The 25,833-nt window shown below is 38.7% G+C and overlaps 1 protein-coding gene and 1 pseudogene across 3 annotated transcripts in view; both read left to right on the plus strand.

Moving 5' to 3' along the window:
- The window catches only part of ACER3 (alkaline ceramidase 3), a 163,814-nt gene that overhangs the window by 25,798 nt on the left and 112,183 nt on the right, over positions 1 to 25,833 (plus strand). The window lies entirely within an intron of this gene.
- On the plus strand, positions 7,366 to 7,490 carry LOC123950087 (annotated as a pseudogene).

Here is a 25,833-nt window from a genome sequence, read left to right on the forward strand (position 1 = left end):
GGGTCTTTTCTGGTTCCACATAAATTTTAGGATTATTTGTTCCATTTTTTTGAAAAAAGTTGATGGGTATTTTGAATGGATTGCATTGAATGTGTAGATTGCACAAGGTAGCATAGACATTTTCACAATATTTGTTCTTCTAGTCTATGAACATAGAACATTTTTCCACTTTTTTGTGTCTTCTTCAGTTTCTTTAATGTGTACTTTATACTTTTCTGAGTACAGATTCTTTGCCTCTGGGTAGACTTATTCCTAGGTATCTTAAGATTTTGGGTGCAGGTGTAAATGGGACTGACTCCTTAATTTCTCTTTCTTCTGTCTTGCTGTTGGTGTGATTTTACATCCTGATACTTTATTGAATTCCTGTATGAGTTCAGGCAGTTTTGGGGTGGAGTCTTTTGGGTTTTCCACATAAAGTATCATATCATCTGCAAAGAGTGAGAGTTTGACCTCTTCTTTGCTGATTCGGTTGCCTTTAATTTCTTTTCGTTGTGTGATTGCCGAGGCTAGGACTTCTAGTACTATGTTGAATAGCGTGGTGATAGTGGATGTCCCTGCCATGCTTCTGACCTTAGGGGAAAAGCTCTCAGTTTTGCCCCATTGAGAATGATATTCGCTGTGGGTTTTTCATAGATGGTTTTGATGATATTGAGGTCTGTACCTTCTATCCCTACACTGTGCAGAGTTTGATCAAGAAAGGATGCTGTACTTTGTCAAATGCTTTTTCTGCATCTATTGAGAGGTTCATATGGTTCTTGTTCTTTCTCTTATTAGTGTAGTGTATGACATTGATTGATTTGTGGATGTTGAACCAATCTTGCAGCCCGGGAATAAATCCCACTTGCTTGTGGTGAATGATCTTTTTTTTTTTTTAAGATTTTATTTATATATTTGACAGAGATCGCAAGTAAGCAGAGAGGCTGGCAGAGAGAGAGGAGGAAGTAGGCTCCCTGCTGAGCCGGGAGCCCAATGCAGGGCTCTATCCCAGGACCCTGGGATCATGACCTGAGCTGAAGGCAGAGGCTTTAACCCACTGAGCCACCCAGGTGCCCCATGAATAATCCTTTTTAATGTACTGTTGGATCCTATTGGCTAGTATTTTGGTGAGAACTTTTACATCCATCTTCGTCAGGGATATTGGTCTGTAATTCTTTATGGGTTTTCGTCAGATTTTGGGATCAAGGTGATGCTGGCCTCATAAAATGAATTTGGAAGTTTTCCTTCCATTTCTATTTTCTGGAACAGTTTCAGGAGAATAGGTATTAACTCTTCTGTAAGTGTTTGGTAGGATTCCCCTGGGAAGCCGTCTGGCCCTGGGCTCTTGTTTGTTGGGAGATTTTTTTTTTTTTAAGATTTTATTTATTTATTTGACAGAGAGAAAGATCACAAGTAGGCAGAGAGGCAGGCAGAGAGAGAGAGGGGGAAGCAGGCTCCCTGAGCCCCAGGACCCTGAGATCATGACCTGAGCTGAAGGCAGATGCTTAACCCACTGAACCACCCAGGCACCCCTTGTTGGGAGATTTTTGATGACTGCTTCAGTGTCCTTACTGGTTATGGGTTTGTTCGGGTTTTCTATTGGTTCCGTTTTGGTAGTTTATACGTCTGTAGGAGCGCGTCAATTTCTTCCAGATGGTCTAATTTGCTGGCATATAGTTGCTCATAAAATGTTCTTATAATTGTTTGTGTTTCTTTAGTGTTGGTTGTGATCGCTCCTCTTTCATTCACGATTTTATTAATTTGGATCCTTTCTCTTTTCTTTTTGTTAAGTCTGGCCAGGGGTTTATCAATCTTATATAATTTTTTCAAAGAACCAGCTCCTACTTCTGTTGCTCTGTTCTACTGTTCTTTTGGTTTCTATTTCATTGAGATCTGCTCTGATCTTTATTATTTCTCTTCTCCTGCTGGGTTTAGGCTTTCTTTGCTGTTCTTTCTCCAGCTCCTTTTGGTGTACGGTTAGGGTGTGTACTTGAAACCTTTCTTGTTTTATGAGAAGGACTCATATTGCTCTGTCCTTTCCTCTCAGGACTGCCTTTTGCTGCATCCCAGAGATTTTGAACAGTTGCGTTTTCATTTTCATTTGTTTCCATGAATTTTTAAAATTCCCCTTTAATTTCCTGGTTGACCCATTCATTCTTTATCAAGATACTCTTTAGCGTCCATGTTTTTGAGTTCTTTCCAACTTTTTTCTTCTGATTGAGTTCTAGTTTCAATGCATTGTGGTCTGAAAATATGAGGGCATGATCCCAGTCTTTTGGTACCAGTTGAGGCCTGATTTGTGACCCAGGATGTGATCTATTCTGGAGAATGTTCCATGTGCCCTAGAGAAGAATGTGTATTCTGGTGCTTTGGGATGGAATGTTCTGTATATATGTGTGAAGTCCATCTGTCCAGTGTGTCATTTACAGCCTTTATTTCCTTGTTGATATTTTGCTTAGATGATTTGTCCAGTTCAGGGAGGGGAAACTGTATCCCAAAATTTTAAAGAAAGAAAAACATATATACACAAAAAATAAGATTGAATACAATGAAGGGATGGAATGTGACTGTAAAAATGAAAATTAAAAAAGATTTTAAAAAGGAATTGATATGATGTTGGTTAAAATAGGAAGGAAGAACAATTCAAAACAATTTAAAAAGAAAAAAATTAAAAATTAAAAAAATTAACTGGAAAGATTAAAGAATCATGGGAAAAAGCCATGAATTCTATGTGCTCTCTTCCCCTAGCGCTGGATTGCACTTCTCATTGACTGGTAAACTTGGTCTTGGCTAGATGCTCTTGCTGATCTTCTGGGGCAGTGCCCTGTTGCAGTGATTCTCAAGTCTTTTTGCCCCAGGTGGAGTTGCACACTGTTGCCAGGGCCCAGGCTACATAATCTGCTCAGGTTTGCTCTCAGTAGCTTTTGTTCCCTGACAGCTTTGGAGGATGAGAATGAAAATGGTGGCGTCCCAATCTCTGGTCCAGGAGGAGCCAAGAACTCAGGGCCCCCCTCCTCAGTATGCCCTCAGAGAAAAGCAATCAATCACTCCTGTCTCCCTGGTCTCCAGCCACACTCTGTGTTCACCTGGCCTATGATTGAGCGTTTCTATCTCTGATACATGACACCGTTTGGAGTCCTCAAGCTCAGCTGATTCCTGCGGCACGCTCCTGTGCTGCTCCTCCCAGAGGAGGAAGGGGAGTCTCCTCGTTTCTGCCGCTTGTTGGGCCCCTGCTCAAAGAGGCCGACTGTGCCACAGATCACAGTTTATGGCAACCCCGAGCTGAGACCCCACTCCTCAGCTCAGTCTGTGCAACCGGCTTCCCCACTCCAACACCTGGGAGCTCTGCCACACTCAGGCGCCCCTCCCCGTCTTTCTGTAACCCCAAGGGTCCTGAGACCACACTGTCCGGGTGAGGGTTCCACTCCTGCTTAGCCACTGGAGCGATGTCCCTTCGCTGAGCAGACTTCTAAAAGTTCAGATTTTGTGCTCTTTCACTTGCTAGGAGCCAGCTGATGTAGGCTCCCTCCCCACCACTGTCTGTCTTCCTGTATATCACCTTGGATTCGTTTCTCTGCAGGTCCTGCCTTCCAGAAAATGGTTGCTTTTGTGTTCATAGAATTGCTGTTATTCTTTTCTTTGATATCCTGTGGAGTTTGTAGGTATTCATATAGTTTGATAACTAGCTAAATTCCTGGGACCAGATGAAATTTAGGTTTCCTACTCCTCCAACATCTGCTCTTACCCCCAGGTACCTTATTCTTTTTTCTGGATTTTACAGTTTCTGTAATTAAAGGTCATTGTGTAGCATCTGGCACAAAATAGATAATGAATTTCAATTTGTTTTGTTTTTGTCAACCATTCCTACAGGTCGAGTGAATCTTCGTAGTATCAGTAAGTACTTGGGATGTTACATAGGTAGTTTAATACCCCAGTTATTTAAAGCTTCTCCAGCCCCTTTAAACTTACTGCCTCCCGCCCTGTGGTGATACATCTTGAGGTACAAATTCAGGAAATAAACATTCTTTATTGTGCCGGGAACCAGTTCTTAGGAGAAATACCAGTATACCCTGTCTATCAACTTTTATATTGTTTCATGGTTATTGTTTCTGCACTTGGAAGTCTTCTGTAGATTACAACTCACTAATCTGCTACTAGTTAATTATTTGACTGCTATGTCAGTTTATTGCGAAACCTTTGTTATTTCCTAATTGTTTTTTTCTTCCAAGTTTTTATTATTGATTGATTGATTTTTAAAGATTTTATTTATTAGAGAGTGAGAAAGAGAGGGAGATAGTGCATGTGCCTGTGCATGAACAAGGGGAGGGGCAGAGGGAGAAGGAGGCTCCCTGCTGAGCAGAGAGCCTGGTTTGGGATTTGATCCTAGGACCCTGGAGTCATGACCTGAGCCGAAGGCAGATGCTTAACCCACTGAGCCACCCAGGTGCCCCTTCATTTCTTGTTTTGTTTTGTTTTTTCCTTTAAAGATTTATTTATTTTGAGAGAGAGAAAAAGAAAGAAAACGAGAGCATGGGGGAGGGGCTAAGGGTGAGAGAAGCAGACTCCCCACTGACTGCAGAGCCTGATGCGGGGTTCAGTGTCATGACCCTGAGATCCTGACCTGAGCTAAAATTAATAGTTGGATGCTTAACCTACTAAGCCACCCAAGCACCTCTTCTTCAAGTTTTTATTTTTTAATTTTTATTTTTAAAGATTTTATTCGTTTATTTGAGAGAGAGAGAAATCACAGAGGGAGACTGAGGGGGAAGCCGACTCCCCACCAAGTAGAGAGCCCAACATGGGGCTCCATCCCAGGACCTGGAGATCATAGCCATAGCTGAAGGCAGACTCCAACCAACTGGTCCACCCAGATGCCTCCCCACCCCCAAGTTTATATTTAAATTCCAGTTGGTCAATATACACTGTAATATTAGTTTCAGGTGTGGGAATTTAGTGGTTCAACCCTTACATAAAACACCTGATGCTTGGGGTACCTGGGTAGCTTAGTGTGCCTATCTATCTATAATTTATATTTATATATCATATCTTCTTTATCCATCGTCTATCTGTGGACACTTGGGCTCTTTCCATAATTTGGCTTTTATGGACAACACCTGGACTCTTTCCATAATTTGACTATTGTTGATAATACTGTCGTAAACATCAGGGCGCATGTGTCCTTTCAAGTTAGAATTTTTATATGCTTTGGGCAAATACCTAGTAGTGCAATTGCTGGATCATAGGGTGGCTCTATTTTTTTTTTTTAATGATTTTATTTATTTGACAGAAGGACAGCCAGAGAGGGAACATAAGTAGGGGGAGTGGGAGAAGGAGGAGCAGGCTTCCCGCAGAGCAGGGAGCCTGATGTGGGGCTCGGCCCCAGCACCCCAGGATCATGACCTGAGCCAAAGCCAGACGCTTAATGATTGAGCCACCCAAGCGCCCTGGGTAGTTCTATTTTTAACTTTTGAGGAACCTTCATTTTGTTTTTCATATGGCTGCACCAGTTTGCATTCCCACACAGTGTAAAAGTGTTCCCCTTTCTCTGCATCCCTACCAACATCTGTTGTTTCCTGTGTTGTTAATTTTAGCCATTCCGACAGGTTGTAAGGTGGTATCTCATTGTGGTTTTGATTTGTATTTTCCTAATGATGAGTCATTTTCAGCATCTTTTCATGTGGCTGTTAGCCATCTATATGTCTTCTTTGGAAAAATATCTATTCATGTCTTCTGCCCATTTCTTAACTGGATTATTCTTTTGGTTTTGAGTTTTTTAAATTCTTTATAGATTTTGGATATTAACCCTTTATCAGATATGTCATTTGCAAAGATCTTCTCTCATTCCAGAGACTGCCTTTTAATTTTTTTGATTGTTTCCTTCTGGTATATTCATGATTTTTAACTGATGCATTCCAGTTCTAAGTAAATGAGTGAGTGAAAAATTTAGTGAGACTAGTTTTGAATTAACGATAAATCTGATAAATGAGATTAATTTGTGAGTAAAGAATTACTCCATTACATCATAATTGAACTACTTATGAAATGATATCAGTTTTTGAATATCTTTACTATTTTGTAAATTTGGCACTAGTTTAATTTGCAAGAGAGCAGTCTGGTTTTCCTTTGTATTCCTTTATAGTGCTTTTCATATAGATATTCAGTAAATACTTGCTTTTGAATGAGTGAATAAATGTAAGGCTACTGCTCTTAAGAAATTTAACTAAAGGGGGTACCTGGGTGGCTCAGTGGGTTAAGCCTCTGCCTTCAGCTCAGGTCATGATCTTAGGGTCCTGGAATCCAGCCCAACATCAGGCTCTCTGCTCAGTGGGGAGTCTGTCCCCTGCACCCCCCCACCTACCTTTCTGCCTACTTGTGATCTCTCTCTCTGTCAAATAAATAAAATCTTCAAAAAAAAATTTAACTTAAGGACATAGATGTAAATACTTATGTTTTGATTTAGTGGGAAGGGAGCTATCTGTACAGGGCATTCTGTGCCAAGTGCCAGATGAGGGGTTAGAACAGTCTGTGCTGAAAGAAGAGGGAGTGATCATTTTCAATACTGTGACTAAGCAAACCTTACTGAGTTGGGCCCTGAAAAGAAAGTTTTAATGAAAGTGGAGAGGAAGTGGAGATTATAAAAATAATCATTTTCTGATTTTGTTATTTCAGAATGCCTCTTCATTCTGAATATGGTTTGGAAACTTCCCCTTTTTTGACCTTTGGATAAATCTGAAGTCTTTATTTCACTAAGTATTTCTCCAGGGAGATCAGAACCATCTTAGTTCCCTTGTTTTTCTAATTCATGTCTTCTGTATCGTTCTTTTCTGTTAATTGTTTATTCTCACTGTTCAGCTCTCATCTTTGAGCCTTCTTCAAAAGCAGCATTATGTAAATAAATGTTCTTTTTTTGCTATGAGCCTTTCCCTTTCCCTATGATCTCCGTCTTAATAGACTATAGTACCTGAGCCGTAACTAATGTGGGGCTCCCAAGGTCTTCTGTTATCGCTCTAAGAGACTACTATGTACTTGGCCTTTCTTCCCAAACCTAAAATGTACTTCCTCTTGAACTGAATATGGACATTTTCATTTTTATTATTTTATCATAGTTTTAAGTTTTATTTTTATTAAATACACAGTAAAGTGAAAATAGAATGTATGTTTTAAAAAATAATGTGTAGGGGCGCCTGGGTGGCTCAGTGGTTTAAGCCGCTGCCTTCGGCTCAGGTCATGATCTCGGGGTCCTGGGATCGAGTCCCGCATCGGGCTCTCTGCTCGGCAGGGAGCCTGCTTCCCTCTCACTCTCTCTGCCTGCCTCTCTGCCTACTTGTATCTCTCTCTGTCAAATAAATAAATAAAATCTTCAAAAAAAAAAAAAAATAATAATGTGTAAGTTTTGCACAGTGGCAGTATCGTAGCCAATGAGGTTTATCCGAGGTGCGATTATTGCTAATTAAAGAATAATATGTAAAACCAGTTTTCATAAATTAAATAATTTTTTTGAAGCTACTATATGCACTCTAAAGAAAATAGGATGACTCTTGTATTAGTAGTGACATAAATACTTTTTACCTTTCTTTCTTTTAAGGCATAGCTCCAGTGCTAGCTCCTTACTGAATCTCTTCTTGAGTTCCTTCCGTTTCCCTGAGTATGTTGTTGGGGGCCCCTTGGTCCTGCCAAGGACCTCCCTTGCTATTTGTTTACCTGTCGGTCTTTCCTACTAAGTTGTATATATATTTTCCCAGAACAGGAACCAGAGTTATAGTTATTCACTTGCTAAACCTTTCTTCCCATCTCCCATCTCAGTGCTTTGCCCATAGGAAATACTTAATAAATGTTTGTCAAATTGAACTGAATTTGTGCTCATAATTCTTTAAAGTAAGACATACCTATGTTGGTTTCCTGTTTTTATTCTGATATCTGTCTTAATAAAGGAGTACCTACTACTGTAATACGCATTTGTATGATTTTTTTAAACTCTGGGTGAAATAGCATATACTACAATTTTCTTTCTTTTTCTTTGTTATTGTTCTGAATTAGAAGGCAAGCTTTCTCCCTTTTGACAACTGTTCTGAGCTGATCTAAGTAAGTATCAAGACAGTTCCCAGGCAGCACTTAATTTTTATTTATTTTACTTTTATGTCCATTAATTAACATATAGTGTATTATTAGTTTCATAGGTAGAGTTTAGTGATTCATCAGTTGCTAATACCCATTGCTCATTACAATAAGTGCTCTCCTTAATGCCCATCACCCAGTACCCTGTCTCCCTACCCACCTCCCCTCCAGCAACCCTCAGTTTGTTTCCTATAGTTAAGAGTCTGTTATGGTTTGTCTCCCTCTCTGATTTCATTTCATTTTATTTTTCCCTCCCTTTCCCTATATTCATCTCCTCTGTTTCTTAAATTCCAGCACCTAATTCTTAATATGATCTTTTGGGTCATAGTTATTGTTTTCATCGTACTTTAAAGAATTTAAATATTTTTGCCCCCCCACCTTTACAGGTCAGGAAACTAAGTCTTTTTCTTTTTTTTAAGATTTTGTTGATTTACTGGGGCGCCTGGGTGGCTCAGTGGGTTAAGCCTCTGCCTTCGGCTCAGGTCATGATCCCAGCGTCATGGGATCGAGCCCCATATCAGGCTACCTGCATAGCGGGAAGCCTGCTTCTCCCTCTCTCACTCCCCCTGCTTGTATTCCCTCTCTCGCTGTGTTTCTCTTTGTCAAATAAATAAATAAAATCTTTAAAAAAAAAAAAGATTTTGTTGATTTACTTGTCAGAGACTAAGAGAAGCACAAGCAGGGGAAGCTACAGACAGAGGGAAAGGCAGGCTCCCTGCTGAGCAAGGAGCCCAGGACCCTAGGATCATAACCTAAGCCAAAGGCAGACGCTTAACCGGCTGAGCCTCCCAGGAGTCCCAGGAAACTAAATCTTAAGCATAAATAATTTTCCCAAGTTAACACAGCTAGAAAGTGGTATGAATAAAATGTTGCCTGATATAAATTGAGAAGATTAAATTAGATGGTCTGCCTGTCTTCTTTCAGCTCCAAAGTCTTTGAAGTTCTGGGAATCTTTTACATTATTTGAACATCTGTATAAGCAGTAAAATATTTGACAAAGTGAACTTGTTTTGGGGGAAAGTGTCAGGTTGCTTTCAAGCTCAAACCAGTTACTGCTCTCACAAAGATCGTTTGCTGACCATGCAGGAGGGTTCCTCATAGTGGCAATAAAGCAGTAATTTTTTCAGCTTCACCAGGTTTTAATGCTTCTATTTTTTTATCTTCCATTTTGGGTGGTGGTTATACAGCTGTCAGTGTCTACCCAGTTGCCCCAGGGCTTTCTTGTGTCAGGCAAAATTTGGGAGAACCAAGACTGCTGAGCACACTAGCTCCACCTACTGTCATGCTGAGGCAAACATCTTCCTACTGTTTCTCCTTTGAGAGTTGTTTCTAATTTATGTTTGTATATTGCTTTTTCCCCTTGATGTTCTTTCCTTTACTTTTGATATTTTAGTTTTCTTTTCATTTCCCAAAACTTAGTTTTACTTACTAAGAAATTTCTAAATTATGGGAATGTTGTTAATGTCTGTAATCTTTATTTGGTGGGAGAATACAAAGAAATTGTGTTTGGGGGTATGAAAATATTGTAGTTTTCAAATTTGAAAAAATTCCTTAAGTCTATATTCAAGTAGGATTCCTTCTATGAAAAAATTTTTTTTTGCTCTAATGTTTTAGTATACTTACTGTGTGGTATATGACTGAATCTCTAGTTTTTACTTCTGGTAACCTTTATTTATTTATTTGACAGAGAGAGAAACAGGGAGAGAGGGAACACCAGCAGGGAGAGTGGGAAAGGGAGAAGCAGGCTTCCTGCCGAACAGTGAGCCCGATGCGGGGCTTGATCCCAGGACCCTGGGATCATGACCTGGGCTGAAGGCAGACGCTTAATGGCTGAGCCACCCAGGCCCCCCACTTCTGGTAAAAAACTTTTAATTGAATTTTCTGGGAGCATCCCAAACCCAATTAAACTCCAAAGAGTAGTAATTTAGCCTTCATTTTCTATCATTCATTTATATTATTAATATTTAAATTTTAAACTATAAAAATACCCTGTTGTAGAAAATACAGAAGAAAGAGAAACGATTGGTTTACCATCTTAAAAAACCCATTCTTATCATATTGGTGTTTCGGGTAACCTTCAGCAACCATAGTTATGCCCAGCCATGATTAATGAAAACAGTTTTATAGTTGTGCTAGTTACCAACTTATCCCTCAGCTCCAAACTGATTCATTGCATGCTCTGTGAAAATGGACCTTTACATAGGTTTCCTTTGCTAACTGGCTGAATGTTAAACTTTACCAGTAGAGGGCACTGGAGAGACATTGGAAGAGGGAGGGGTTTTCCATGCTGGCCTGGTAGTTTCTCCAGTGCCTGGCTCTTCCATTACAAGTGGCTTATCTAGTGTCTCTCTGACAGTGCATGAAGATTCTAGTGCCCTGATCTTGAAGCTTGTCAGCTTTTACAGTGATAGCTCCTGCAGAGGACTGCAGTCAGCAGGATCCACTGGCCAGTAGCTCCCCACTCCATGTGATCAGCTTTCCCTAGAGGGCATATGAAGAACAAGTTCTTAAGGGTATAATTTTCAGTAAGCTCTGCAGTTGTGGCACTACAGCAACTTTTTTGTTGTTCTGTGAGCTGTGGTCATGCCCTCTCCAACAGGGTTTAGATCTCAGTCCTGGCTGAGACCTCTTCTTTTAGTATTTTATCTCCAACCTAGGAATAGTGGCCATTCCTTATATCTGCTATTTCTATATTCTCAAGTATTCTCTTCTTTTTTTTTTATTTATTTGACAGAGAGAGAGATCACAAGTAGGCAGAGAGGCAGGCAGAGAGAGAGGAGGAAGCAGGCTCCCCGCGGGGCAGAGAGCCCGATGCGGGGCTCGATCCCAGGACCCTGAGATCATGACCTGAGCCGAAGGCAGCGGCTTAATCCACTGAGCCACCCAGGCGCCCCTCAAGTATTCTCTTCTTATTAGCCAATCCCTCATTATTCCAAGTCTCTCATAGGTAATGATTCTTTTTTTTTTTTTTTTTAAAGATTTTATTTATTTATTTGACAGAGAGAGATCACAAGTAGGCAGAGAGAGAGAGAGAGAGAGAGAGGAGGAAGCAGGCTCCCTGCCGAGCAGAGAGCCCGATGCGGGGCTCGATCCCAGGACCTGGGATCATGACCTGGGCCGAAGGCAGAGGCTTTAACCCACTGAGCCACCCAGGCGCCCCATAGGTAATGATTCTTTATGGTAAACTTTTCTTATTCAAATTACCCTCTGGTAAGGGTTTCCCAAACACCAAAATGATAAAAATGGATATTTTAAGATGGTAAAATAATGGATTTTCTTCTTCTTTTTCCTGTATTTTCTACAATAAGGCTATATTGTTTTAATAATTAAAAATATTAATATAAATGAATGATAGAAAGTAAAAGCTAAATTACTTCTACTTAGAGTTTGGTCCTTGAGTTACACCATTTTTAAAAAATATTTTATTTATTTGTTTGAGAGAGTACACATGCTTGCACATGAGTGGGTAGGGGGAGGGACAGAAGGAGAGGGAGAAGCTTGCTGAGCAGGGAGCCTGACTCCGGGCTCAATTCTAGGACCCTGATCATGACCAGAGCTGAAGGCAGATGCTTAAACCAACTCAGCCACCCAGGTGCCCTGACTTATACCATTTTTAAAGGAGAAATTTTCAGTCTGTGGTCATTTTATGTGCATTTTTTTTTGTCCAGTAAAGCTAAATGACCTAATATTTATATAACTCCTTATTTATAAAGCAATTTCATATCTATTCTTTAAATCAGCTTTTTAAAAACGAACTTTTATTTTTGACTTTAACTTTATAGTTTTTTTTGCCTTTGTAGTTAAACCTTTTGGTGTCATGTTTAAAAGCTCATTGCCACTCCAGGGTCATCAAGCTATTTTCCTGTGTTTTCTTCTAAAATTTACGTTGTTTTACCTTTCATGTTTAGATCTGCAGTACATCTCAAAATAAAAAGTATGAGTTTGGGGCCCAGATTTGTTTTTTCCCATGTGAGTAATCTATTTGATCCAGAACCCTTTATTGAAAAGACCATTTTTTCTGGGGCGCCTGGGTGGCTCAGTGGGTTAAGCCTCTGCCTTCGGCTCGGGTCATGATCTCAGGGTCCTGGGATCGAGCCCCACATCGGGTTCTCCACTCAGTGGGGAGCCTGCTTCCCTGCCTCTCTCTCTGCTTGCCTCTCTGCCTGCTTGTGATTTCTCTCTGTCAAATAAATAAATAAAATCTTTAAAAAAAAAAAAAAAAAAAAAAAAAAAAAAAAAAAAAAAGACCATTTTTTCTATACTACACTGAAGGGCCATGTTTGTCATAAATCAGGTGACCATATAAGTTGGTTCTTAGGATCTTTTCTCTTATTCTTTTTGTCTGTCCTTGCTAATAGGCCTTGATATCTCTAAATACTCTAACTTTGTTGTTATTTGAGATTGTCTGGGTTCTTCTTGGCCTTTTGAATTTTCATATAAAGTTTAGAACCACTTTCTCAATTTGTACCCAAAAAACCTGTCAGGAGTTTTAGTCTTAAACCTCTTTGTTAGATTTGCATTGAGGTATGTGATGTATTTTGATGCTACTGAAAATTACACGTTGTAGCACTACAGCTTGCAGTTACAGATTCAAGTTGTCAGTCTGACTCAGGAGTCAAAAATGTCTTTATTACTATGTTTTCTTAGCTGTGTAGAGAGAGAAAGTGGGTACAGGATCATTATCTAATCTCAAGACCTATTATCTTCCCAAATACACAGATTCAAGTATAATACAGTAATACTTCAGGAGTCTAGGCCAGAAAGCAAGTCTTTTTTTTTTTTTTTTTTTAAGATTTTATTTATTTGACAGAGAGATCACAAGTAGGCAGAGAGGCAGGCAGAGAGAGAGAAGGGGAAGCAGGATCCCTGCTGAGCAGAGAGCCCGATGTGGGGCTCGATCCCAGGACCCTGATAGCATGACCTGAGCTGAAGGCAGAGGCTTAACCCACTGAGCCACCCAGGTGCCCCAAGAAAGCAAGTCTTCTACAAGGAAAAAATTCGTGCTAGCTTCAAACTTCTCCATAGTAATGTTCAATTGGGAAGACAACAGCATAATACTTACAAACTTTTGAAGGAAAGAGAGCCCAACATTTTATAGCTAAGTCATCTTTTGAGAATAAAGGCAGAGCACAATATTCTCAAACACTCAAGATGTCAGGGAATACAATACGTGTAACTCCCTGAAAAACTACATGAAGATGAATTATGAAATCTAAACAAGTAGATCATGGTTTAAAAAAAAAAGGCAAAATGGGAAGAAAAGTCATGGGGAAAAAGACTAGTGGTAGTTACTATATCCATTTAAATAGAGATTTGGGGCTAAAAACAAGGCTGAACATAGAATTACCATATGATGCAGAATTCCTGTCCTAGGTATATACCCTAGAGAATTGAAAACATGTCTACACACAAAAAAATGTATTATGAATGTTCATAGCACATTATTTATAAAGTCAAAAGAGTGAGAAACAACCCAGATGTCTTAACTGATGAATATATAAGTAAGATGTGTAATACCCAGCCAGTGGACTATTTGGCAAATATTTTATATTTAAAAGAATGAAGTTGGGCCCCTGGGTGATTCAGATGGTTAAGTGTCTGCCTTTGGCTTAGGTCATGATCCTGTGGTTCTGGTATCAAGTCCTGCATTGGCCTCCCTGCTCAGCGGGGAGCCTGCTTCTCTCTCTGCCTCTGCCTCTCTTTCACTCTCTGTCTCTCATGAATTTAAAAAAAAAAGAAGAAGTTATAGATACATGCATGCTACAAAATGGATGAGCCTTGAAAGCATTATGCTAAGTGAGAGAAGCTAGACACAAAAGACTACCTATTGTATGATTTCATATATATGAAATGTCTAAAATAGCTGAATCCATAGACACAGCAAGTAGATTAGTGGTTGCCAGGGAGGGTGGGGAGGAGAGATGGGGAGTGACTCTAATGGGTCTGGGGTTTCATTTTGGGCTGATGAAAATGTTCTAAAATTAGTCATGATGGTTGCACAAATCTGTAACTATGTTAAAAACCACTGAATTGTATACATGAAAAGGGTTTTATGATATGTGAACTATGTATTGATAAAGCTGTTATTAAAAAAATCCACAAAGGTAGAAAATGTTTGCAGAACTAGACTTACATCCTTGACATTGTGAAATATATAGGCCTCAACAATGTGGAAATGACAAAAAAAATAAGTACATGGGGAAGAGAGGTGTGAGGAAATTTTGGAGTATGAATTTTTTTATGTTTCACAGCAAGAATGCATTTGCTATAGGGGCGCCTGGGTGGCTCAGTTGGTTAAGCTTCTGACTTTAGATTTCAGCTTAGGTCATGATCTCAGAGTCATGGGATCAAGCCCTGGTACACTCCCCACTCAGCATGGCATCTGCTTGTCCTTCTTCTCTTCTTCAAATACATACTCTCTCTCAAATAAATAAATAAATAAAATCTTTTTTTTTTTTTTTTTTTTAAAAGGATGCTATTAAACCCACAAAAATCCAGGTCTCTTTTCTTTCTTTTAGTCTTTATTTTATTATTATTTTTTTTACTCTCTTTTTAAAATTAAACATTTCTAATACCTTTTTTTAAGGTTATGTCTAATATCCTATAAAACTATCTTTTTCTTAATTGATCCATTCTTTTTTTTTTTTTTAAAGATTTTATTTATTTATTTGACACAGAGAGATCACAAGTAGGCAGAGAGGCAGGCAGAGAGAGAGAGGAGGAAACAGGCTTCCTGGCGAGCAGAGAGCCCAATGCGGGACTTGATCCCAGGACCCTGAGATCATGACCTGAGCCGAAGGAAGTGGCTTAAACCACTGAGCCACCCAGGTGCCCCTTAATTGATCCATTCTTTCATCTCTCTCTATATGTAAAACTTATTAGCAAAACATGCTGCCATCTGCTATAACCATTGTTAAATTAAAAGAGAAAGAAACACATAATTTTATGAATAATACTAGAGGATAAGGGAGAAACTACTATACTCTGATTTCATCAAGCATGTATGTATGGATTTATTCATTCTACCAGACTTTCCTTAGTGCCTGCTCTGTCCTTGGTATTGTACCAAGTGAAAAGCATTATAAATATGAGTTAGACATGGCCCCTGTCCAAAAAAGTTCATAGTTTAATAAAGCAGCTTGTTATGCTTTCTTTGGACAGCTTTAATTTTAGAATGTTTTGCCTTACATTGAGTGGAAATCTACTTCTCTGTAACTCCAGTGATTTTAATTTTGATAGTTTACAGCTTCTGGAAGCCTTGTTCACCTGTAGTTTAATAATCCTTCAGATATTTGAAGACTGGAATCATGCCGTTTTCATATGATGTGTTTTATTAGTTAAGTGAATGATTCCTTTATTTTAGTCTCTTCTCTCAGTACTTAGGATTTGTGTTTGTGTAAAGCAGGGTGCCATAAACATTCCAAAGAGAAGCTGAAATAAAGCAGAGAGAAGGATGACCACTACCCATCTCTTCACATTTTTACCTCTAAATTTTGCTTTGAGGTAGTATATTCAGATTTTCCCCAAGAATAGTCTACTGTCATCTTTCTCTCTTTGGATCTTTCTCTTACCGTTGTCCTTATTCTGTCACAGCAGCCTATATTTGTGGTTTACAGTTTCTTATTCTAATTTGTAAAACTTTGCATTGTCCTTAACTGAGTTTTAGGTAGTTTATAAGACTCTCCTACCCCGTGCCTCCAGGTGATTTGAAATGTGTTTCTGATTTTCATAGTATTGACATCTCAGCTGAATTTAATATTATCTGTACCTTTGGGCATATTTTGATTCCTTTATCTCAGCTGTCAGTAAAGATTTTCGTTAATTTGAATCCTAGGACCCTCTGAAATGGCATCTTCTTCAGGTTTCAGCATCTTCTGCAAGTTTACTTAAAGCTATTGAAAACTGTTGTTTGGATATATAACTATCAGTCTGTCTAGTTCCCCACCTTATGTTTTCACCTTCCACCGAAGCAAATTACTTTGCTATTTGTGCAACTGGGAATTTACTTAAAACATTTTTAATAGAATACTCTTTGATACAATTTTTTAAAAGATTCTATTTGTTTATTTTGGAGAGAGAGCATGAGTGGGGGAAGGGGTAGAGGGAGAAAGAGAATTCTGAGCAGACTCTGTGCTGTGTGGAGCCTGACTCGGGACTTGATCTCACAATCTTGAGATCATGACCTTAGCTAAAATCAAGCCTGATCAACTGAGCCACCTAGGCACACCCTCTTTGGTGTAATTTTTAAAATATTAATAAGGACCTTCTTTTCACAAACACTGTGCTAGTACATTAAAGGGTAAGAACATTGACTGTAAGGACAGATAGACCTGGAATAAGATCTTGGCCCTGCCATTTATTGACTGTAAGGACAGATAGACCTGGAATAAGATCTTGGCCCTGCCATTTATTTACTGTGAGAATTTGGGTAAATTAAATAATCTCTTAGCCCGGGGCACCTGGGTGGCTTAGTCGGTTGAGTGTCCGCCTTCTGCTCTTGTCATGATCCTGGAGTCTAGGAATCGAGTTCTGCAGCTGGCTCCCTGCTCAGCAGGGGTCTTCTCCCTCTGCTCCTCCCCCCAACTCATGCTCACTCTCTCTCTTGCTGTCTGTCTCTCAAATAAGTAAATAAAATCCTTAAAAAATATTAATCTCTTAGCCTGACTTTATTGTTTGCTTAATGGGACAATAATGTTTCAATAGGTTGTTGTGGGAAACAAGTTAGCACATGTATAATGTGAAGTTCTGTACTTGGTACTTAACATACCAGTAGACTTTAGTTCCTTTTTCTCTTTTCAGGATCTAAATCAAATCTTATCACATCTATGAAACTATCCCCAACTGCCTTATTCCCTTTCCTAAAAGTTTCTTTAATTAATTTTTATTTTATCAATGTGATGAATTAAAAATATAAAAATCCAGTACATTGGGGCGCCTGGGTGGCTCAGTGGGTTAAAGCCTCTGCCTGCAGCTCAGGTCATGATCTCAGGGTCCTGGGATCGAGCCCCGCATCAGGCACTCTGCTTGGCGGGGAGCCTGCTTTCCCCTCTCTCTCTCTGCTTGCCTCTCTGCCTACTTGTGATCTCTCTGTCTCTGTCAAATAAATAAATAAAATATTTTAAAAAAAAATCCAGTACATTAAAAAATAAAAATCCAGCTAGTGGTAGAAGAATTGTACTAAAACCAAAAAGCAGTGCCTTTCCCTCATTTCTTTCTACCCTCTGGTTCTACTCCCCAGAAGCAAAACTTTTTTTTTTTTTTAAGATTTTTTATTTATTCATTTGACAGACAGAGATCACAAGTAGGCAGAGAGGCAGGCAGAGAGAGAGAGGAGGAAGCAGGCTGTCCGCAGAGCAGAGAGCCCGATGCAGGGCTCGATCCCAGAACCCCGGGATCATGACCTGAGCTGAAGGCAGAGGCCTTAACCCACTGAGCCACCCTTTAAAAACAGTTTTATTGAGGTAGAGTTGGCATACAACAGAGTGTGCATATTTGAGGTGTATAAATCAAGTTTTGACATATATATACGCATGTGAAACCATCACCACAGTCAAGATACTGAAGACACCTTAGCTCTACCCACACCCATTGTTCTTCTTTCTGACACTATAGGTTAGTTTATATTTTTCTAGATTTTTATACGAACTGTTTTCATTCTTGTCTGCTAATTCTTACATATGTGTCAGTTCTGGATTGGTTTTAATGGATTATTTGTCTCACTATGGGTTGTGGTTTTTTTTCTGTGCTTGGTAATTTTATTTTTTTTTTAAGATTTATTTATTTATTTTAAAGGTAGAGAGAGAGAGACCATGTGCGCAAGTTAGCGGGGAAGGATAGAGGGAGAAGAAGGGAGAGTCTTTGAGCAAACTCTCTGCTGAGCACAGAGCCTGGTGTGAGGCTCCATCCCACAATCTGAGACCATGACCTGAGCCAAAACCTGAGAGTTGGATGCCCAACCTACTGAGCCACCCAGGCACCCCATATTCATGGTAGTCTTTGAATGGATGCCAGACATTTTGTTTTTTACCTTGTTGGGTGCTGGATATTTTGTGTATACCAGAAATAGCCTTGAATTTTGTTCTAGGATTTAGTTAAGTTACTTAGGAATCAATTTTTATTTTAAATTTTGTCTCTGGTGTTATTGAGATATAACTGAAAACAGTTGACCCTTGAGTAATATGGAGTTGTGGAATACGGATCTGCCTATGCAGTCAAAAAGCCATGTATATAACTTTTGACTCCCCAGGATATAACTATTAATAACTTACTGTTGACCAGAAGCCTTACCAATAGCATAACAGTTGATTAACACATATTTTGTGTTATATGTAACATATACTGTATGTTTATAATACAGTATGTTAGAGGAAAGAAAATATTAGTAAGAAACTCATAAGGAAAATAAAATGTATGTACAGTATTATATTATATTTATTGGACCTGTGCAGTTCAAATCTGTGTTGTTCAAGGGTCTACTGTGTAACGTTATAAGTTTAAGGTATACAGCATGTTAATTTCATAAACATATATTGTAAAATGATTAACAGCATAGCGTTACATAATTACCTGTCACATAATTGCCATTTGTGTGTGTGTGTGTGTGTGTGTGTGTGATGAGAACATTTAAGATGAACTTTCTTAGCAACTTTTAAGTATATATTATAGTATTATTAGCTGTAATCACCATGCTGTACATTAAATCTCCAGAATTTGTTAATCCTATAACTGGAAGTTTGTACACCTTGGCCAATATGTCCTCATTCTCCAGTTCCCCACCCCAGCCCTTGGTAACTACCATTCTATTCTCTATTTCTCTGAATTTGGCTTTTTTAGATTCCAGATATACATGATGTCATATAGTATTTGGTTATCAAGGTAAGCTGGATTCATGAATACAAGTTTGGAAGTATAACCTTCTCTTCTACTTTTTGGGAACAGTTTGAGAAGGTTTGGTGTTAATCCTTTTAAATATTTAGTAGAATTCACCAAGGAAACTGCTTGTCCTCAGCTTTTCTGTGTTGAGAGGCTTTTGATTACTGATTCACTATCCTTACTTGTTATTGTTTTATTAAGATTTTCTTTTTCTTCCTGATTCAGTCTTGGTGGATTGTATATATCTAGGAATTTATCTATTTCTTCTAGGTTTTCCAATTTGTTGGCATATAATTGTTCATAGTAGTCTCTCATGATCCTTTATGTTTCTGTGGTATTAGTTGTAATGTCCTCTTTTAGTGGTGATTTTATTTATTTGAATTCTCTTGCTTTTTTTCTGAGTTAGTATAGCTGAGGGTTTGTCAGTTTTTAATCTTTTAAAAAGCCAGCTCTGGGACACCTGGGTGGCTCAGTTGTTAAGCGTCTGCCTTTGGCTCAGGTCATGATTCTAGTGTCCTAAGGTGGAGTCCAGCATCAGGCTCCCTGCCTGCTTCTCTCTCTCCAGCTTCTCCATGCTTGGGCTCCCTCTCTAGCTGTCTCTCTCTCTCTCTCTGTCAAATAAATAAATAAATAAAAACTTTTAAAAAATAAATAAAAAATTAAAAACCAGCCCTTCATTTCATTAATCTAATACATTTCTTTCTTTCTTTCTTTTTTTTTTTAAAAGATTTTATTTATTTATTTGACAGACAGAGATCACAAGTAGGCAGAGAGGCAGGCAGAGAGAGAGGGAGGAAGCAGGCTCCCTGCTGAGCAGAGAGCCTGATTCGGGGCTTGATCCCAGGACCTTGGGATCATGACCCGAGCCGAAGGCAGAGGCTTAACCCACTGACCCACCAAGGCATTGGTGGCATCTAATACATTTATTTCTACTCTGATTTTTATTTTTTTCCTTCTCCTAACTTTGGGCTTACTTTTTTCTAGTTCTTTGTGGTATAAAGTTAGGTTGTTTATTTGAGATTTTTCTTTTTTCTTCTTTAAAGATTATTTGTTATATGAGAGGGAGAGGGAACATGCTTATGGTGGGGGGAAGACAGGAAAAGAGAGAGAGAATCTCAAGCAGACTCCACCAAGCATGGAGCCTGATGTTAGTCTCCATCCCACAACACCGGGATCACAATTGGAGCTGAAATTTGAAGTCTGATGTTCAACTGACTGAGCCCCAGGCGCCCCAAGGTTTTTCTTTCTTTTTTTAAAAACAGGTATTTATTGCTATAAACCTTCCTTTTAGAATTATTTTTTTTTAACATTTTTTTATTTATTTGACAAACAGAGATCACAAGTAGGCAGAGAGGCAGGGAGAGAGAGAAGAGGAAGCAGGCTCCCCTCTGAGCAGAGAGCCTGATGCGGGGCTCTATCCCAGGACCCTGAGATCATGACCTGAGCCAAAGGCAGAGGCTTAACACTGAGCCACCTAGGTTTTAGATTTTTAACTGCATCCCATAAGTTGGTATATTGTTTCCATTTTCATTATTTCAAGTTTTTTTTTTTTTTGAAAGATTTTATTTATTTATTTGACAGAGAGAGAGAGATCACAAGCAGACAGAGAGGCAGAGCAGAGAGAGAGGGGAAGCAGGCCCCCTGCTGAGCAGAGAGCCTGATGCGGGACTTGATCCCAGGATCCCGGGATCATGACCTGAGCCGGAGGCAGAGGCTTAACCCACTGAGCCACCCAGGCGCCCCAAGATATTTTTTAATGTAACTTTTGATTTCTTCTTGCTCCATTTGTTGTTCAGGAATATGTTGTTTAATTTCCACATATTTGTGCATTTCTAGTTTTCCTCCATATTATTGATTTCTAGTTTTATACCACTGTGGTCAGAAAAGATACTTTGTATGATTTAAGTTTTAAAATTTTGCTAAGATTTGTTTTGTTACATATAATCTATCCTGAAGAATGTGTATTCTGCTGCTTTTGGTTGGATGGAATGGTCTATATATATCTGTTACATCCTTTTGGTGTCAAGCATAGTTTTATGCTTATTCCAACTTTTCTGTATTAGTTTTCTGTCTGGATTTACTATTCATGTAGAAAGTGGGGTATTGACGTCTACTATTAATTGTATTGTCTGTTTCTTCCTTCAGGTCTGTTAGTGTTGCTTAATATATTTATATGCTCTGATGTTGGGTACATACATACTTACAGTTACATCCTCTTGATGAATTAAGCCTTTGTTATTGCATAATGATCTTCTTTGTCTTTTTTACAGTTTTTGTCTTAAAGTCTATTTTGTCTGAGTGTAGCTATCCCTTCTCTCTTTTGGTTTCCTTTGCATGGATTATCTTTTTTCCATACCATCTCTTTGAGCATATGCATGTCCTCAAAGCTGAAGTTAATCTCTTGTAGCTGGCAAGCATACAGTCAGGTCTTGTTTTTTATCCATCTAGCCACTGTGTGCCTTTTAATTGCAAAATTTACATTTAGATTTTAGATAATTTACATTTAGATTTAGATTATTTTTTAGATAACTTACATTTACATTTAGAGTACTTATTGATAGTTAAGGACATACTAATGCCATCTTTTTGTTTTCTGTCTGTTACATAGTTCCCTTATTCCTTTCTTCCTCTTGCTGCCTTATTTTGTTTTTGTTTGTTTGTTTGTTTTTAAAGATTTTATTTATTTATTTGACAGACAGGGATCACAAGTAGGCAGAGAGGCAGGCAGAGAGAGAGAGGAGGAAGCAGGCTCCCTGCGGAGCAGAGAGCCCGATGCGGGGCTTGATCCCGGATCCTGGGATCATGACCTGAGCCGAAGGCAGAGGCTTTATTCCACTGAGCCACCCAGGCGCCCCGCCGCCTTATTTTAATTGATGATTTTCTGTAGTTATATGCTTTGATTCCCTCCTCTTTATTTTTCTGTAGGTTTTTGCTTTGTGGTTACCCTGAGGCTTACCTAAGACAACTTATAGATGTAACAGCCTTTTTTTCTGCTGGTAACAGCTTTGCTTGTTAAAACTCTACCCTTTTATTCTCTTCCTTGTAAGTTTTTGATATAACAGTTTACCTCTTTTTTTATTGTCTATTCATTAATAAATTATTATAGTTATAGTTTTTTTGTTTTGTTTTAAATTCCAGAATAGCTAACATATAATGTTATATTAGTTCCAGGTGTACATTGTAGTGATTTAACAATTCTATACATTACTTAGTGCCCTTTATGATAAGTACATTCTTAATCCCCATCCCCTGTTTAACCCATTCCTACCCCACCTCCCCTCTGGTAACTATCAGTTTGTTTTCTATTGTTAGGGATCTGTTTCATGGTTTCTCTCGCTCTCTCTTTTTTTCCTTTGCTCATTTGTTTTGTTTCTTAAATTCCACATATGAGTGAAATCATATGGTATTTGTCTTTCTCTGACTGGCTTATTCGGCTTAGCATTATACTCTAGATCCATCCATTTTGTTCTAAATGGCAAGATTTCATTCTTTGTTATGGCTGAAAAATACTCCCATTGTGTATACATATGCTACATCTTCTTTATCCCTTCATCTATGGATGGAAACTTGGGCTGCTGCCAGAATTTGGCTATTGTTAATTATGCTATAATAAGCATGGTGTGCATATATCCCTTCAAATTAGTGTTTTCACATTCTTTATAAATTTTTATCATTATGTTAATATTTTATAATATTTTACCATTTTAATGTTACTATTTGATATTAATATTTTATTGCTTTTATAAATAGAAAATATTATAAATGTTTTTATATTTATTTATTTGACAGAGAGAGAGAGCACATGAAGGGGGAGCAGCAGGCAGAGGGAGAGGGAGAAGCAGCCTCCCCACTGAGCAGGGAGCCAGATTCGGGCTCCATCCCAAGACTCTGGGATCATGACCTGAGTTGAAGGCAGCCACTTAACCATCTGAGCTGCCCAGGTGCTCCAGTGTTTTCATATTCTTTGGGTAAATACCCAGTAGTGCGATTAGTAGATTTTAAGGTAGTTCTATTTTTAACTTTCTGAGGAAGCTCCATACTATTTTCCACAGTGGCTGCACTAGTTTGCATTCCCACCAGCAGTGCATGAAGGTTCCTTTTCCTCCACATCCTTGCCAACACCTGTTGTTTCCTGTGTTGATTTTAGCCATTCTGACAAGTGTGAGGTGATACCTTATTGCGGTTTTTATTTGCATTTCCCTGATGATGAGTGATGTTGAACATCTTGTCATGTGTCTGTTGGCCATCTGCATGTCTCTTGGTGAAATGTCTGTTCTTATTTTCTGCCTATTTTTAAATTGGATTGTTTGGTTTCTTGGGTTTTGTATCAGTCCCTTTTATATTTTGGATACTAACACTTTATTGGATATGTGATTTGCAGCTATAGTTTTGTTTTGTTTTTTTTTGCAACTAGTTATTTTTATTACTTTTGTCCTTTCACCTTTATAAGTGATAGAGGTAAGTGATTAATATACCAGTGTATTATGGTATTATGGTATTCAGATTTGGACCACATGCTTACCTTCACCAGTGTGGTGTTTATTTTTATATATATTCATGTTACTAGTTAGCATTATTTCATTTCAGCTGGAGATCTTTCTTCATGGTTTTTTTTTTTTGTTTTTAGAGGTTGTGAGAATACAAGTGGGAGAGGGGGAGGGACAGAGGGTGAGAAACAGAGAGAGAGAGAATTCCAGGCAGGCTCCATGCTCAGCATGGAACCCAGAGCTTGGCTTGATCTCATGACCCTGAGATTATGACCTGAGCCAAAATCAAGAGTCGGTCGCTTAACTGACTGAGCCACCTAGGTGCCCTGATCTTGTGGGGGTTGTTTTGTTTTGTTTTTTTTAGATTTTATTTATTTGAGAGAAAGAGAGAGCCCAGTTTGGGGAGGGACAAAGGGAGAAGCAGGCTGCACCCTGAGCAAGGAGCCCAATGCATGGCTTGTTCCTAAGGCAGTCACTTTACTGGTTGAACCACCCAGGCACCCCCGATCTTGTTTTCTAATGTAAACGTTGATAGCTATAAATTTTGCCTTAGTGCGGCTGTTGTTTCATCCCATGAATTTTGGGATGTTGTGTTTATTTTAATTCATCTCTAAGTATTTTCTACTTTTCTCTTTTGATTTCTTCTTTGATCAGTTGGTTGTTCAAGAATATGGTGTTTATCAAAACAGTGTGTGGTACTGGCACAAAAACAGACACATTGATCAATGGAACAGGATAGGGAGCCCAGAAAGAAACCCATGCTTATATGGTCAACTAATCTCCATCAGGGGGGCAAGAATATATAATGGGAAAAAGAGGGGCGCCTGGGTGGCTCAGTGGGTTAAGCCTCTGCCTTTGGCCAGGTCATGATCTCAGGGTCCTTGGATCGAGCCTCACATCGGGCTCTCTGCTCAGTGGGGAGCCTGCTTCCTCCTCTCTCTCTCTCTCTCTGCCTGCCTCTCTGCCTACTTGTGATCTCCATCTGTCAAGTAAATAAATAAGTGGATTAAGCCGCTGCCTTCGGCTCAGGTCATGATCTCAGGGTCCTGGGATCGAGCCCCGCATCGGGCTCTCTGCTCCGCGGGGAGCCTGCTTCCTCCTCTCTCTCTGCCTGCCTCTCTGCCTACTTGTGATCTCTCTCTCTGTCAAATAAATAAATAAATTAAATAAAATCTTAAAAAAAAAAAAATAAAAAAATAAAATAAAAAAAATAAAAAAAATGGGAAAAGACAACCCCTTCATAAATCGTGTTGGGAAAACTGAATAGCTACATGCAAAGAAATGAAACTGGACTACTTTCTTATATCATACACAAAAATAAGCTCAAAATGGATTAAAGACGTAAATGTAAAAACTGGAATCCTAAAACTCCTAGAAGAAAAAATTGGGGTTCTTTTATTAAGAAATAAAGGAGAGTGATATTGGGATGGCAAATAGCCCCCCAAAATATAGGAAAGAAAAGAATATGTCATTTAATTTCCACAGACTTGTGAATTTTTGTTTGGTTATTTTTAACTTCATTTTGTTGTGGTTGGAGGAAGTATTTTGTATGTTATCTATCTTTTCAAGTCTGTTGAGAACTTGTAGTCTAACATATGGTTTGTCCAAATGTTCCATGTGTATTTGAGAAGAATGTATATGCTATACAGTAGAGTATTCTGTATATGTCCATTAATTGATATTTGTTATAAGCTCCTGTGTTGAAAATTACTCATTTTGAATTTTGAATGCTTTGTGCCACTTTATTCTACCCAGAATTAATTTATAAAATAGTTTATCCATTTCTTTCCCCCTTTTACTACTTATTTCTGCTTTGGGGTGTTTATTATTTCTTTGCTTTTCATGTTTGAGGTTTGTTTCTGGTTTGTAAAGATAGGAACAAAAATCAGATGAAGAGCCATTGTTAGAAACAAGAAATTAAATATATTGCCATAAAATAAAATTTCAAAAAGACATGCAAAATGCATACTCCAATTTGTTGCTGTTTGATTCAGTAGACAAAAGTAAAACAATTCTGTTATTTTATCTTGTCATTAGTCTATGTGGACTGTTCTTTCAGTCTCAATACCTACCTTTTCCAACCCATTTTCTGCTAAATCTTTGGAGTTCTTTTTGAGATACTTCTTTTAATCTTTAGAATTACCTTTAAGGGGCATGTGGGTGGCTCAGCTGATGAAGCATCAGCCTTTGGCTCAGGTTATGATCCTGGGGTCCTGGGATCAAACCCTGTATTGGACTCCCTGCTCAGCAGGGAGCCTGCTTCTCCCTCTGTAGCTCCCCCTGCTTGTTCTCTCTTGTGCTTTCTCTCTCTCTGTCAAATAAATAAATAAAATCTTAAAAAAATTTTTTTTTCTTTAATGACTATTCTGATTGAAAAATCTTA

Source organism: Meles meles, chromosome 8, assembly GCF_922984935.1.
Source record: "Meles meles chromosome 8, mMelMel3.1 paternal haplotype, whole genome shotgun sequence".
NCBI lineage: Eukaryota > Metazoa > Chordata > Mammalia > Carnivora > Mustelidae > Meles > Meles meles.